Genomic DNA, 15,852 nt, shown 5'->3' on the forward strand with positions numbered 1-15,852 from the left:
CTCTCACTTATAAGGTCAAATATAATACTTTTGAGGAAAAATGTAATACTTTTAAATCAAAATGTAAAAGTATTGTATTTTCCCTTAAAAGTATTACATTTACCCTTATAAGTAACAAAACTTTTATTTCTGATTAGTATTACATTTGAACATATAAGTATGACATTTGCGAGTATAAGTATCATATTTGCATCTTAACCCGACCCAATCCGACTCGTCTCACAGTGAGACGGTCTTACACAAGTTTTTGCCCTTTTTAAAAAACAAAAAAAAAAAAATTTAACTCATAATTACATTAATTCACTATTGAAATTCGTTAAATCACTATTGTAGATTCATTATCGCAAGTTCATTAAGCTAATAATGCAAGTCTATTAAATCATTATCGTAGGTTAATTAATTAAATCATTGTTGTAGGTTCGTTCATTATATCACTACTATATATATATATACATATATATATATATATATATATATATATATATATATATATATATATTAAGCCACTAGCAAAAGTTTATTAAGTCACTACTTTATAATCATTAAATCATTACTATAGACTCATTAAGTCACTAGAACAAGTTGGTCATTATTGTAGGTTCATGAAACTATTACTGCATGTTCATTAAATAACTAGTAAATTTAATTAAGTCACAACTACATGTTTGCTAAATTACTATTTTATGTGTGGGTTTAAGACTATGAGGTAGTTGGTTGGCAAACCAACACAACTGCGAATCAACTAATTTAATGAAACAAGAGTATTTTTATTGTCAGAGAGTAATGTTTGAATCTCCTACAATGTGCCCCGAAAGGTATTTATCATAGGCAGTTAACCCTCAAAAGGAAATGAAACGGTTTACAAATTTAGATTAGGAAATTTCTCCGAATCAAACTTAGATGTCATTCCTAAGGTATAAGATTTCTTTCCTAAAGGAAAATTGGCGTGAATTTGGCAATGAATCTTTTGAATATCTTCTCCACATCTTTTAAATATTTTCCCGCGCTTGGCATTCCCCTAACACACTTTGGGCTAACAGATTGGGTACATCTACTATGGGTCCAGCATCTAGTCCCATACTTTCATGTGCCTCACCATGATGACGGCACAGGAATGTAATCTTAAGGGCGGCTTTTAGCCTTTTAAATTGTAGGTTTTCCCCTTCAAGTCCTCACGACGTTGTTGTTGATTTCTTTCTCACGAAGGCGTGGTAAAACTAAGCAATAACTCCTTTTTTAGGTTACCAGTCAAAGCTTAACCTCTTAGAACTTCGTTGGTGACTCCTTTTTCAAGAAAGCACTATAAGACTAAATGTCAACTCCTTTTTAGGCCACTAGTCAAACCTTAACCCCTTATAACTTTGTTGCTGACTCTTTTTTAAAGGAAGCGAGGTAAGATTGAGTGTTGACTCCTTTTTCAAGCCACCTATTGAACCTTAACCCCTTATAACTTCGTTGCCAACTCCTTTTCAAGGAGGCGCAATAAGATGAAGCCCAATAAAACTGAGCGCTGACTCTTATTTCAAACCACCAATCGAACCTTAACCCCTCATAACTTTGTTGCCAACTCCTTTTTCAAGGAGCTGAGGCACGGTAAGAGTGAGCGTTAACTCCATTTTCAAGCCACCAATGGAACCTTAAAATCCCTCCGGCTACTTCCAAGGATTCTTTTAATTCCCCACTTCCATTACTTCAAAATTAAAATACCCTTATCTTCTTCAACAAGCTAACTCGTCATGGCCCGGATTTGCACCACATGTCGTCATCCTAAGGTACGGTTTTACCTCGCCTATAAATACCCCCCCCCCCTTTAAACTCATAATTTTTAATTTTTTTGCATTTTAAAGCTAATGCTCCTTCTAATGTTTTCTCCCAAGTGTTCGCGAGTCACCTCATCCTACCCACTGCATTAGTCAATCTGTTTATCCCTTCCTTCCTACCTGATGCATCTTTATCCCACTCTACATTTCACCCCCAATAATGTCAAATCCTCAACGTTCCATTTCGACTTCCTACTTCAGCCTAACTCGTTGTAGCGCTACTGACGATCCCATGGCTTCCACTTCCCAGTTGACTAACTTTGAGAGCTCCACATCTTTTGCCCCCTAAATCCAACCTACTCTATTCTATCCCCCAACCACCGAGATGATTCACGGGCGGGCTATTTTGAGGAACTAGGCCCTATAACTGCCTACCGTTCCATCCTTACCTAGCCTCCAATGATCTTGACTTCATGAGGAAGTTGTTGGGCCCTTCAGCTATGGTGAAATTGGTTGGGAGTCGACTAGTGACAAACCCTCAAAATGGTGGTTATACTAACATCCGCTACCACTCAATCCGCTATGGATTCGAAGTGCATGTGCACTCTTTCCTCTCCTTTTTCTTCCGCTATTATGGGATAGTGCCTAGTCAACTGGTCCTGAACTCTCATAGCCACACCCAATTTCTTCCAAATCTCCTAGGGAGATGGTTGTCGAATGCTTGTCTACCTAGAGTCCTATTACAAGGGGTGGAAGGAAACGTTCCTGTTTGTCCACCATACCATCCTCTCAACCCCCTTTTTATTTTCCCCTTGAGTGGAAAATTCAGCCTTCAATGATGAGAAGGCAAACATTGTCACCCTCATTGGTCATAGGTGCCATTTCCACTAATAGGTGGACCCGATAAGGGCTCTCGAGAGAACCAACCTTCTAACTGAGGGTGTGACTAACTATGAGAAAACCATGCCCTTTCCACACTTTAGAAGTGCAAATAGGGTGTAGTTTTCACACTTTAAAACAACACAATGGGCACAATCAAGAAACTAAAAGTATGGGGAAAATATAGAAACTCCCTCAAGCAAGACGTGCAAGTCCTCCTTTGTCAATCAACATTCTTTTCCCCAACCGATCACATCAACCCATATCAATCTTTCACAAAAATCAACACTCACAAGATACAATGGTTAGTAAGGGCATTTCAAATCAAAATCGACAATCATGAAATTGAAAGGAATTAAAGTTTGGCGAAATTACACTAAAAGTCTAAAAATGAAAACAACAATTCAAAGTACTACAATGAAAACTAAAAATAGCTAACGCAAAAAAATAAAAAACAAGTTTCAAATGTCTAAGTCAAGTCACTAAACAATAACAACCAAGGTAAACCCATCAATTAAAGCCCATCAACTATTTCGGTGGTGGATGTGGATGAAATCTCATGAGTTGCTCCCGAAGTTCTTCAATTTGTACCCTTTGTGCCTCAAGTGCCCTTTGAAAGCTCTCCTCCATTCTTTGTTGCCTCTCCATAGCCTCCAAGTGAAGTTGGTATTGGGAGGCTTGCATTGTAGTCTAACTAGTCACGATGGCGTAGTCTGGCGGTACCGGTGGAAATGTAGGCATGGGTGGTGGTGGTGGTGGATCCATATCAACCTCCTCAGGTATAGGAGGAATCTCCAAAGCAAGCACGTCCTCCCTGGACAAAGGTGCCATCTCATAATCTCTAACACGAATCTACTGTGTCAACTGGGTTGTGAATCCTAACCCAATGCATATATATCCGACTAACCAATGGCCCAACATAAATGGTATCAACTGCCTTATTGCGCTGCGTGTCGAGCCACGACTTACAAACCATCCCCATGTTGATGGGGTTACTGGTGTCCATACTCCATAGGGCGAAGAGATTGAAACTGTACACTTTATTGAAATCCGTCCTCTTACCAGTCCAAGAATGCACCAATAGTCGCCTTACCACCTTCAAGTCATTCCTAGCAATTTGCAACCCATGCACCCTTGATCTTTGCCATCTAATCCCTAGTCGAGAGATCTCAATCCAATAGTCATGCGTGGTTTTTTCATCCTCAAAATCTAGTGGCAAAGTTCAATACCACTCATCCTCCTGCTCTTCTTGGGTGTAGAAACCCAACAATCGGTCCAAAGTGTCAACCGAAATGTGGTGATCAGTGTTGAAGACACGAAACTTGATTGTAAGACTTGTGAGGTCCTTGGCCCTCCCCGTGATCTCCAAACTAGCAACAAACTTGTGCACCATCAGCCCATATGTATTATTCCTCCACTCAAAAATTTGCCTCCAAAATGGTTGGCTCATGAGCCTCTGCACCTCCTCTCGGCACCCAAAGGAGCCCAAGAGAGGTGGGTCAATGTAATTCCACTAGGTCGTCGGCTTGCTTCTAAAATGGTGCTTTGTTAAGGCTACCGCATTCATTTCAATTATTCGGGTACCCACTTGTATCTCAATTAAATCCTCTTGTGGCTTCGGGGCCTCAACACCTTCCCCTTCACCTTGTCTACTTGATTCTCCGGTTTCCCTTCTCATTTTGGGTGCGGTCAGTGGACCTTGTTCTTCTCATTTTCTACACAACAAAAAAGTGTTTGCAACATAACACAAAAATTCACATTTATGGGTCCACAAATATTAGTTCAAGAAAATCAAGTGTTTGTATTTCATCATTACTCCATAAGAATCAAGTTTTAGCATTGAAATCAAGAAACATTATGCAACAAATATTCAACAAGAGGAATCATGTAGCCACACTTTCTATATTTTTCTTTCTTTTCAATTTATCAAAATGCACAGTTAACAAGCATACAATCAACTCAAGTAACCAACTTCACAACATTCTTTCTAATTCTTTCTCAATCAAATTCAATTTCAAACAAGGAATTATTCACAGGTATTAACACAAGAATGGCAACAATTATCAACAAAGTGTGTTCTTTTCTCTCTCTTTTTTTTTTTTCAAACAACATATTCAATTTCAATTATCAACAAGAGAATATACAACAAATTTCAACAATTATATTTCACAAGGCTATGGCTAAAATCAACAATTTATGGACATCAAATAAGAACTAGCAACATATGAACAAAGAGCAAATTGAATTAAGGGACAAAGTTTCTACATTTTTCATTTTTGCATTTTCACAAACACCTAATGTGTACACTAACAACATGAAGAATTCAGCATAAATGTACAATGTAATTCAATCTCTATGCACCAACAACATCAAGAAGCACAAATACAGTGATTCCTAACATCAATTTATCAAAATCAAGCACAAATTCATAACCCTAAAGATTGAGCAAAAATCCCCAATTTGAGAAGAACAAGAAATTGCTTACCTTGGATCGTTCACAACAATTGTTTGAAGTTGGGAGGGAGTTGGAAGAGAGATAAAGGAGTTTGGAATGGATTTTGGCCGAAATGTAGTCTGTCTGGGATTTAAAATCTGGGCGGCGTACGAGCGTACGTACGTGCACATGTGTGCTCGTACGGCCCCTAGTCACGAGCGTGGTCCGGTTTGTGACAGGGATCCAGAACATCCCATGACCTAGGTCACAAGTGTGGTCAGGCTCATGACCAAGGTCTAGAAGCTACCACGACCATGGCCACAAGCCGTGGTCTGGGCCACGTACGAGCGTACGCCTGCTCGTGCATGGTCCAGATTCCACAATTTTTTCCCTTTGTTTTGAAATTGCACTCCCAATTGATCTTTTTAAGCTCCTTAGTGACTTTCCATGCAATGTTAGCTCAAAAATACAAACACCAAACAATAAAATAAGTGCAAAATCAAAGGAATTGAAAAAATATATTTCTTGTTTTCAATTTTTTTTCATTTTTTTCTTCATTGTGCTTGGGTTACCTTCCAAGAAGCGTCACGTTTAACGTCCTTGGCTAGACGCACTATTGTTATGCATCAAAACACACAAGAATTGGGACCAAGCCATGTGTCTTGTCCACTTTAGCTTTAAGATATTCCCCTAAACTCGGGCATTCTCAAACTCATCCACAAGTATAGACAGCACAACTTCTTTCAAAATTAACCAAAGAATGGCATCAAGAACACCAAAGAATGACATCAAGAATTAAGTTTATTCCCTTAAGAATGTTTTGCACTCTCTTTTTCATTTCTTCTTCTCTTCCTCCCTCATCATTTTTATCAATCAAATCAGTCGTATCAACGAACACCACATTATTTTCAAGTTCTTCTTTACACTCTCTTTTACCACTCCCCCTCATTTCTTCTATATTCACATTTTCAACTCCTTCACTTTTGCCCATCTCATCTAAATCATATCTCCAATCATTTCATCTATCACTTCCTTAACTCCACCAATGTCGTTGCCAAAAGTGACAACCCCAAGCATTTTCATAACACCCTCAACATCACAATCCACAATCTCCTCATTCCCACAATCACAATCCTCACAAACAACAAGGAAATCCTCACAAGAATAAAAGGAAACGTTATCACAATCATAAAGGGAATCGACATCCCAGGCACGAAAAGAGATATTAGCACAATCACCAATAGAACCCATAAAATCATTATCACAAGCATCAATTGAATCATCATCCCAATAGTCAAGACAATCATTATCAAAAACATCAAGATAATTATTACAAGTGTCAAGGGAGTCATCCTCACAAGAATCACAAATATAAGCATCACGAATTTGAGCACATATATCTTCAAAGTTAGTGACACAAGTAGAGTCAAGAGTCTTACCACATGTAGAATCAAAGGTGTCACCATTTGGCTTTTTATCTTCCCACACTACTTCCACTTCTTCATCACTTTCATTTTCAACAACCAACCCCTTTTGATTTTCTAATTCATGGATTGGAATCTCTTCAAGCACGGGGGTTTCATCTAGTATGGGATCACCATTCCTTAAAGTGATGGCATGGGCCTCAAATTGGTTCCTCTTTGAAATTTCTCCAATCATCAATGTCAAGTTTTCTTCCCTTCTTTCAAAGGTTGCAATGTATCATTCCAGAAGGTAATGAATTCCTCTTCAATCTCCTTCGTGACTATGGTTTTGGTGTTAGCCATGCCTTCCTTAGCCTCATGTATAAGCTCTTGCAACTTTCGTTCTAGGCATTCAATATCATCAAAGTAGGGTGGTGGGGAATTAACATGGGATGGTTCTTCAAAGTATGAATGATTGTATGGTTCATAGGATCATTCATCATAGTGCTATGGGGTAGGGTGTGGTGGGGGTTCATTTGGATAGATATGTGGGGGCTCATAAGAGTATGTAGCATGAAATCTTTCTAATTGGTATGGTGATGGAGGTGGATAGTTATATTATTGTGAAGGGCAATTATGTGCTAAGGGAGGGTAATGAGGGTGTTGTTTATAAGTGTAAAGTGGAAGAGATGTCCAAGATTCTCCTCTATGGGGTGGATACCCATAAGGAGGTGCATTTTCATACAATAGTGATCTTCTTGGGTACATTTTACAAAACAATTTGCACAAAGATTCACCACACAAGTGTTTTGCAACTAAAAGTAGTTGCTTGTGAGCCACAAGATATGCAAAGAATAAGTATGCTCACTTTCCAACTCAACAACAAGTAACAAAGTGTAAAAATATGTATAAAAAAAACAAAAAAGAACAAGAAAAAATAATCCTGGAACTCTTATCAATATACTCTTAGATGTCAAAGTAAAAACACCCACTTAATCACCATTTGCCATCCCGGCAATGGCGCCATTTTGATGGATGTAATTTAGTGGTGTTGGTTGAAAAGATGGAAAAGTGTAAATGAGGATGAAATCCCCGAGTGCCGGTCTCACAAGGATGACAACTTGAAGTTAAGAAGTCCGTAAGGACAGCCAGGTGGTAAGAGTGCTCTACCTACAGCCGAGAGGTTGGAGGTTCGATCCTCAAACCCCTGGGTTTGAGCCGGTCAACTATGGGTAACCTAGGCTGGTTTACCTCCTTGTGATCCTTTGCCGGCTAGGGTCATAGGGCGAGGAGAAAACCTCGTTAAAAGAACATGAAGTTAAGTGCAAAGAATTGTAACAAAGAGCATTGGAGGCAAGGAAATGAAAGGTATAAAGCATGAAAGTAAAGAGCATACAAGAAAGCAATTAAAACGGGGAATTGGACTCGAAATAGTGCAAAGCAAGACTAACTTAAGGGAGAGCGTATTACAAGCACTAGTTCGATTCATACCTAGACTCTTAGACCACAAATGTGACTAAGGCATTTTATAAAACACATAGCCTACACCTCCTCCTGGACCTTGCTCTCTCAGGTCGAAGGACGGGGAAAGCAAATGAGTAAGACTCCATGGAATCACATTCTCATGCTAATTCCACTCTCTCATAATCCTCACTCATTGGGATCCTCTAATGAAGAGAGAATCAATACACAACTCATTCACAACAAAAACATTCTAGGTTAAACATCACACCATATCTCATAAATTCATCAATTAAGATCACAAATGTATAAGCTCAAGGCAATCGAATCCAATTCCTAGAAGATCTAGTCACACATCATCTTGAATTCAATTCACAATGCAACTGGAATCAAGCTAGCAAGGTAGGAAATGGAAATGGGAAATTAAAAGACAAAGGATGAAATATTACCAACTTGAATCCACAAAGTAAGATCAATCTACAAATTGGAGAATATCTTCTTCCTCTAGTAATTAAAGAATTACAAGGTGACTAGTTGAATCTAAGACTATTCTAGAGAGAGAAAAACCTAATCTAAAAGCTCTGAAAGTTAAAAAGAATGAAAGATGAGAAGTGAAGAAAAATCCTACAAAGCAACCATTTTAAATGCTAGAATATAACCAGCGTACAAATTGGCGTGCGCTCGAACGCCCGCTCGTACGCACTCCAATTTCGCGTAAGTTCCCTGGTCACGATTGTGATTGGGCTCGTGACACCTTCTGGTTCTCTGTCACGATTGTGACAGGGTTTCTAATGCATTCCTCGCTTGCACTTCATCCCAATTGCTCTCCTTTAAGCCCATATGCCCTCCTTTTTGCTCTATTTTAGCCCAAAGACCTTGTGGTCTAGTGGCACCCGGTGTCCCGGAAAACACTCTCACATGGATGATGGGAGTGAGTTCGAGCCTCAGTGGAGGCAACTGTTGACTCCTGTTGACTCTTTGTGCTTTAGTAGGTTGAGAAAGTAAACTGTTGACTCTTTGTGCTTTAGTAGGTTACTCAAAAAAAAAAACTTTCAAAACCACTCAAATATCTTGCAAGTGCTAATTTGTGCTTTAGTAGGTTACTAAAAAAAAAACTTTCAAAACCACTCAAATATCTTGCAAGTGCTCCAAAGTAAGTTAGCGTTCATGTGAAAATATAGCAATTAAGCACACAATTCACCCCAAAAAGACTCAATCAATGCAACTCAAACACCCTATAAAACAAGACATATTTGGCACTCGTCAACTTCTTCCATTATGGACTTGGTCTGGTCGGGCAATAGGTAACAGAATAAAGGTTCCTCAAATGACCGTTTGTAGAGTTGGTCGTCAATCACAATGAAAGAGGGCGCCCGCCTCTTTATCTTGTCAACCTCCACCTTTCCCTTTGGAAACTTACCTTTTGCCTTGTACCGTAATGTTTCTTTGATCCATTATAACTTTGGATGTTCATCTATGTTAGCCTGCTTAGGGTTAGGTGACCTAATCAAGCAGACCAACAGGGTCTTTGTACCTTTAAATTTTCTCCCTTGGTGTCACAAGAGCCAAACAGTTGACCAACTACTAGATGGGATTTCGTTCATACTCGGATCATCCTCGCCTTTGAGGCTCAGGTCAATCGAAGTCCTCCAATCATTACCTCATATTCGGCCTCATTGTTAGAGACTTTGAACTTATACTCCTAGGTGTAATATAGATAGAAACCTTTCGAAGTGGTCAGCATGACCCCTTCGCCATAATGACTTTGGCTGGCCATACCATCTGCATACATTTCCCACCACTCAATGTCTTCTGGCTCGAGCACTTGCCCCTCATTTGTCCCTTGCGTCGTGCATTCAACTGTAAAGTTTGCCCAATCATGGGCTTTGATCGATGGCTTCAGTTGATATTTAACCCCATACTAAGTAAGCTCTATGACTCATTTGACCAATCGCCCAGATGACATTGGGTATCTCAATACACTGGCGAGCACCAGTCGGTCAGCACCTTAACCAAGTGGGCCTAAAAGTAAGAAACCAATTTCCATATTGTAATCATGAGGGAATACACCACTTTATCAAGTGACATGTAGTGGAACGTCCACCCCACATAGTAAACTTGGTGTTGAGTCTTATCTTCTTCTCTAGCTAAAACAAAGTCGATTGCCCTTTGCGAGGTAGCCAGATAGAGGGAGAGGTTTTTCCCCTCCTTGGGCTTAGACAATAATGGGGGTGAAAGGATGTATGTTTTCAAGTCCTTGAATGAAACTTGGCACTCGGCTGCCCATTGAAAGCCTTCTCACTTCTTCATTGCCTCGAATAAAAGTAAGGCACGGCTCATGGTGCTCTTTGGAGTAAAACATAGTGGGGTGTAGATTTTTTCTCCTCTAGGAATGGACTATATGGCATGAGATTGAGAGAACAAGGTTATGCACAAAAGGTAAAGTGGCAATTGAAAGCTAAGAAATGATTAAAAAAAAACGAGGGTAAGACAAATAATCACAAATAGAAGTTCAAATTAAACAACATAGGATTTGGGTGAGGGATCATGCAATTCTAAATGACAATGCCTAAGGGATTAAGAGGAAAAAATACCACAGTCAAGGGTTCCAAGGATTGCAACACCAAACCGAGCTTACAAGCCACTTTCATGGTCAAGCAAACTTGGGTTGAAGATGGGAATTGTCCCACTTTCGTGATGCATTAATTCCCATACAACAAGGCCCAAGCAATCCAAAGTCCATATCCTCCCTATTTTCATAGTGGAAGAATGGTTGTAAGAAGGGGCCATGGGAATGGGAATGTCAATCCAACTCTCGTTGCGATTGAATTCCCTACATAGATTAGTGCTAAGAATGTTGTGCACCACACATTAACACAAGAATACTCAGGATTTCCCACAACATTAGGAATTCTATATTGGGGTTTCTCCCATCCCTATTAATGGTAGAATGCAATGACCTTAATATAGGTAGAACTTGACATCATGAGTTCTAATTTTGTCATGTTGAATTTAAGTTCGGGTTGTGTTCACTCTATTTTGCCGAAAAATGATTTTGTGTTATGGTAGGTTTGACTAGTACTATAACCACTTCTTTAACTCCAAAATCATTAAATATGGTGACTATATACAAATAAATCAAGAAAAACACATGTTAGACTACACAAATTGTTGAATCATCATAAGATAAATAAATAAAAAAGAGTGAATTCCATTTTTGGTCCTACTGTTATTGGCGTGTTTCCAATTTTAGCCTGCCTTAGTTATTTTTGCCACATTGAGACCACATTTATTAAACGTGTTCCACTTTTGGTCCAGCATTATTTTTTCCGTCTAAGGGCCGTCTGTGGTAGAGATATTTTCATCTTTTCATGTTATATTATCCTCTTTTCGTTGGTTTCCTTCCCATTCACAGTCCTCCTCTTGAACTATCACAAATTAACAGTTGAAAACATGAGGGGGGAAGGAGACATGAATTCATCAGAGAGGTCGATACTCTAGTCTCCAGTGCTGGGGTGACAATAATCAACAATCCGGGGAATTCTCACGTCGAAGGTGCCGTCGATGCTGAAAGCTGATGGACAATTTTAATATAGTCCTCGCAAGTGCACGAATCGGTTGTAATGATAGGGTGCAAAGGCAAGGGTCGAACCCACAGGGAATTAATACGATGCAATTTAGACAATGCAATTTAATGACTTGAACAAATAAAATAACGAACTTACAATTCAAAATGCTCAGAACAAATATCAAAGATAAGAATAAACTCAAATGTAAAATAATTGAATCAAAGCTCAGGAAAGTAAACAAATAAACAGAACCATAATATCGAATAACAATCAAGTTGGAAAAGCCTAGGAACATGAATCAACTACCATTACTAGTTTTGCATATTAGTTTAACTTATTGCCAATCAATTAAGGGTTCGTTCTAACTGCTATATGACTACTCCGTATGACGTCCAGAGCAAGTCACGTATTCTAACGATTCATATGCTTAAGACATTTATTTAAACCGTTAAAACCCATTAAGCCTAGAAGAACCTACGGAATACCCGGGTTATGAACCAATAGACAATATGATAAGACAATCAAATTATCTACTCGTTTACCCTTAGGAGCATGAATTAATAGGCATGATTTCTACTCTAGAAAATCCCTAAATTCAATTCAATTATGTTAAAGTTGATCACCCAAAAACACAATAAATTACTAAAATAAGATCAAAGGGATAAAAGCTTAATTTGATTGGTTAATTGAAACACATCAATACAAAATCTTCATAACAATTTCATCAAGTTCCTAGAGAATTAAAACTTAGCAAAGCATAAGAAAATTAGTAGCAACAAGTTCACGCCACATCATCTTCCAAAGAGAATAATCACAATCTAATATAATTAGCATAAATTCAAATACTAAACAATATTGCAATTAACAATAATGAGTGAAGAGGAAGAAAACAGTTGCCGTGAATAATTGTTGCCCAGAATTCCTTTGCTGCCTAACTGGATCGAAACCGCCGAACCAGTCCAAATTCCTCCGCCCAGCTTTGCACCGAATTGAAATTATAACTGTTCAGAAAATAGCACCGCTCCTTCACGTTCGGAAGCAGCTGCTGCACCGGAAGTCACCGGCAACCAAACTAGAATTGGTCCGGGATGAGTTGATGCCTTCCTCTTCGCAAAAGTCGTTCATTTATACTGCTCGACGTCAGACTTCCTTCTGAGATTTCTCTCTAAATTTTCTTGATCATTGGAGATTCTTTCGCGCCTCAATCGGATCTTCCAAAGGACTAGGCATCCGTTGAAGACCCCTTCTGGTTCGCGCTAATCGGCCAAACCTCTTTCATTTATTGGCTGCGTCAATTCGGAGCTCTATAGACTACCAGTATTGTGTTTCAATTGAATAACAAGTCTTACTGGGGTTTAGAGAAACATAATACTAAAAGTAATAATAAAACAACTCATTATTTAATTATTTAAAGAAAAACTAAACAACATAATTAATAATTAAAATATGCATATTAACTAATTAAATATTACTTATTAATTATAAATGTTTAATTAAATCAATAATAAAAATATTGTTCATAAAAAGCCCTTAAAGTGGTGGAGAGGAAATTGCAAACGCCGAGGAAGAAGTGATGTCGTGGCTGAGGCAGCGGTGGTTGCTGGATTCGTTGGGCAGCGGTGGTTGCGCGTGTAGGAGATGAGTGAATGCCAGAGACGACGATTCAGTATGGAGGAATGTGTGAATCAACGGTGGTTGCTGGCTTCGTTGCTTAGCCGACATCTTGACAGAAGTAGGGGAGAATCGACGGTGTGAGATAGCGGCGGTGGGAGAAAGAGAAGTGTATCCGTTCGGCGACAAATTGCTTTGTTCTGGCTTAGCAGCTCTCCACTCGGTGTAGCAAATTTCATCTTGGGAAGCATCTAATCAATTAATCTCGAGGTGTGCCATGGAAAGCTGAAGAGCGGCCTCCGCTCGGTCCATAACGGCATCGTTGTCCGACGGTAGATACAAATCCTCGTCTCAGGCGGCGGCAGCTTTGGTGGACGAAAGAGTAGAGGTTGTAGAGGAAGAAGCCATGAAATTGGAGAGGTTGGAGGTGTGCTAGATCTTCAATTGTAGCTTCTCTGATCACCGCCGCCAACTGCTCATTCAGGTATTCTCAGCCACGTACGACTATGATCTTCTTCCGATCTGCTCATGCAGTTTTTGCGATCTGATCCCTTTTTCCGAGTTCATTTTTATTGTAAAACTCTCTGAATCAGTGTATATATATGAATTATGATGTGCATTGCTATGTTTTTGCATTGGCGTGGATTTATGGCGGAGATGTTAATTGTTGTTTGATTCCTCTATTATCATCTTCCTTGATTTGAATTTTGCAAAAGCAGTAGTGCCGTTTTAAGGATCAAGATGGTCATAAATTTCCATTTCCTTATCTTCATTCCACCGCCCAAAAAAGATATTCTAACCTGCAATGGCTAATAAGCTTATTCAATCTCCATGAAATGAGAAGCATGTCATCAGTGTTGACGTTTGTGGAGGTATGGTGTGTCGTTGCCTTTGGTTGTCGGCATCGAAAAAGCTTAAAGGTGAAGAACATAACATGAAAAGATGAAAATGCCCCTGAATTACACGGCCAACTGACAGAAATACTAACAATGGACTAAAAGTAGAACACTTTAAATAAGAGTGAATTCCTTTTCTGGTCCTACTTTTATTGGCCATATTCCAATTTTAGTCCGCTTTTGTTATTTTTGCCACATTGAGTCCACATTTATTAGATGTGTTCCACATTTAGTCCAGCGTTAAGTATTCTGTCTAATGGCCGTTTGTGGCAGGGCTAATTTCGTCTTTTTACTCTAGTCTCCTCCTCTACCCTTTCAACCTTAATTTGAAGCTGGTCTCGTCTCTTTTTTTTTTAGATCAAACTAGAAGGGATCACCCAAAGTTACATAGTTGGATTTGAAGAAATCTTTACTAGTAGTAGTTCATAACCAAACAAACCCCAGAATTAATGCATGTCATTCTCTGTATCTATTACTTTTTGGACCATCTTTGCCCGCCGCTGCCTGCCTCCGATCTGCGACCGATGCGCCGGCGATGATGACGGCGAAGGGAAGATCGTCGAAGGCAGAGGTTCAATCGTCCCTGCCGTTACCTTCTCCCCAAACCTGCTGCACTCCGATGGGTCACGGCACCGAGTAGCGGCGACAATGTTGGTTTCGATCTGCCGGTGAAAATATCGACGACGGTATCGGTGTTTATTTAACTAACAAATTTTGAAGGATTAGTGAAGACATGCTTACCCTTACCCTACCTGAAAATTACAGCAAGCAAAAATGTAAACCCAAGGATTAAATTACTAATGCCACCTTGCAGAGTTGCTGAGCTGTATTTCAGCCCTTCAAAGAGAAATATGTGCATCAAACAAATCTTGCAGTGCATTTCATTCTTTAATTTAGATACTCAATTCTCTTTCACAAAAATATCAAAACAAAAGGGATAAAGTTTGCATTTTTTGAATACCCAAGCATGCCGAGGATGAAACATTTACATAGGATAGAGAAGGTGAGAGAAGGCGCATCACTTCTGAAACATCAAAACCCAGAAATATGAGCTAACTAGACAAGATTGATATGGGTATTTAGTGTATAATTGAAGGGATTATTATACCTGCGGCGTCTGATGATGAAGGTGGGAAGAAGAAGTGTTCATGGCAACTTTAGATAGTGTTCCGATCTACAGGCGATGTCCTCTGCGCTTCTTGTCGGCGAACGGGCGGTTCCGATCTGCAGGTGGAAAGATCGACGATGGAATCAGCTAGATCTGAGTTCTCCCCGGCTCGGACGGCGTAGGCGGCGGCGCTGTATTTCCAGCGAGATCCTTCTGACTATTTGCGGCGGTGGTCCACAATCGACGACAGCGACACCGACGATGGTAGATGCGGCTCTATCGATCGCCCTTCTCGGCTTATCTTCATCCGGAGCTTTGCGTTTCTTTCAGGTCTGGATTTTTTGTCTGCGTTTCCTACTCTATATATTCCTGCTGAATCTGTAAATCTGTAGCGGCCCAGATACGCTGTGGCTGCATTACCATCTTCCTCCTCCTAGCAGAAGCCGAGTATCATAGTATGTTGAGCTCAGAGTCAACACCCTCTCCGTCGGCCAATCCTCAAAGCTACCTCCAGTCCAGCATAAAAAGACGAAAATATCCCTGCCACAAACGGCCCTTAGACGAAAAAACTAACGTTGGACCAAAAGTGGAACACGTTTAATAACTGTGGACGCAATGTGGCAAAAATAACAAAAGCGGACTAAAATTGGAATATGGCCAATAAAAGTAGGACCAAAAAAGGCATTCACTCCTTTAAATAACACTAGTCGCAATGTGGCAAAATTAATTAA

The sequence above is a fragment of the Ipomoea triloba genome, chromosome 9 (genome assembly GCF_003576645.1).
Source record: "Ipomoea triloba cultivar NCNSP0323 chromosome 9, ASM357664v1".
Lineage (NCBI taxonomy): Eukaryota > Viridiplantae > Streptophyta > Magnoliopsida > Solanales > Convolvulaceae > Ipomoea > Ipomoea triloba.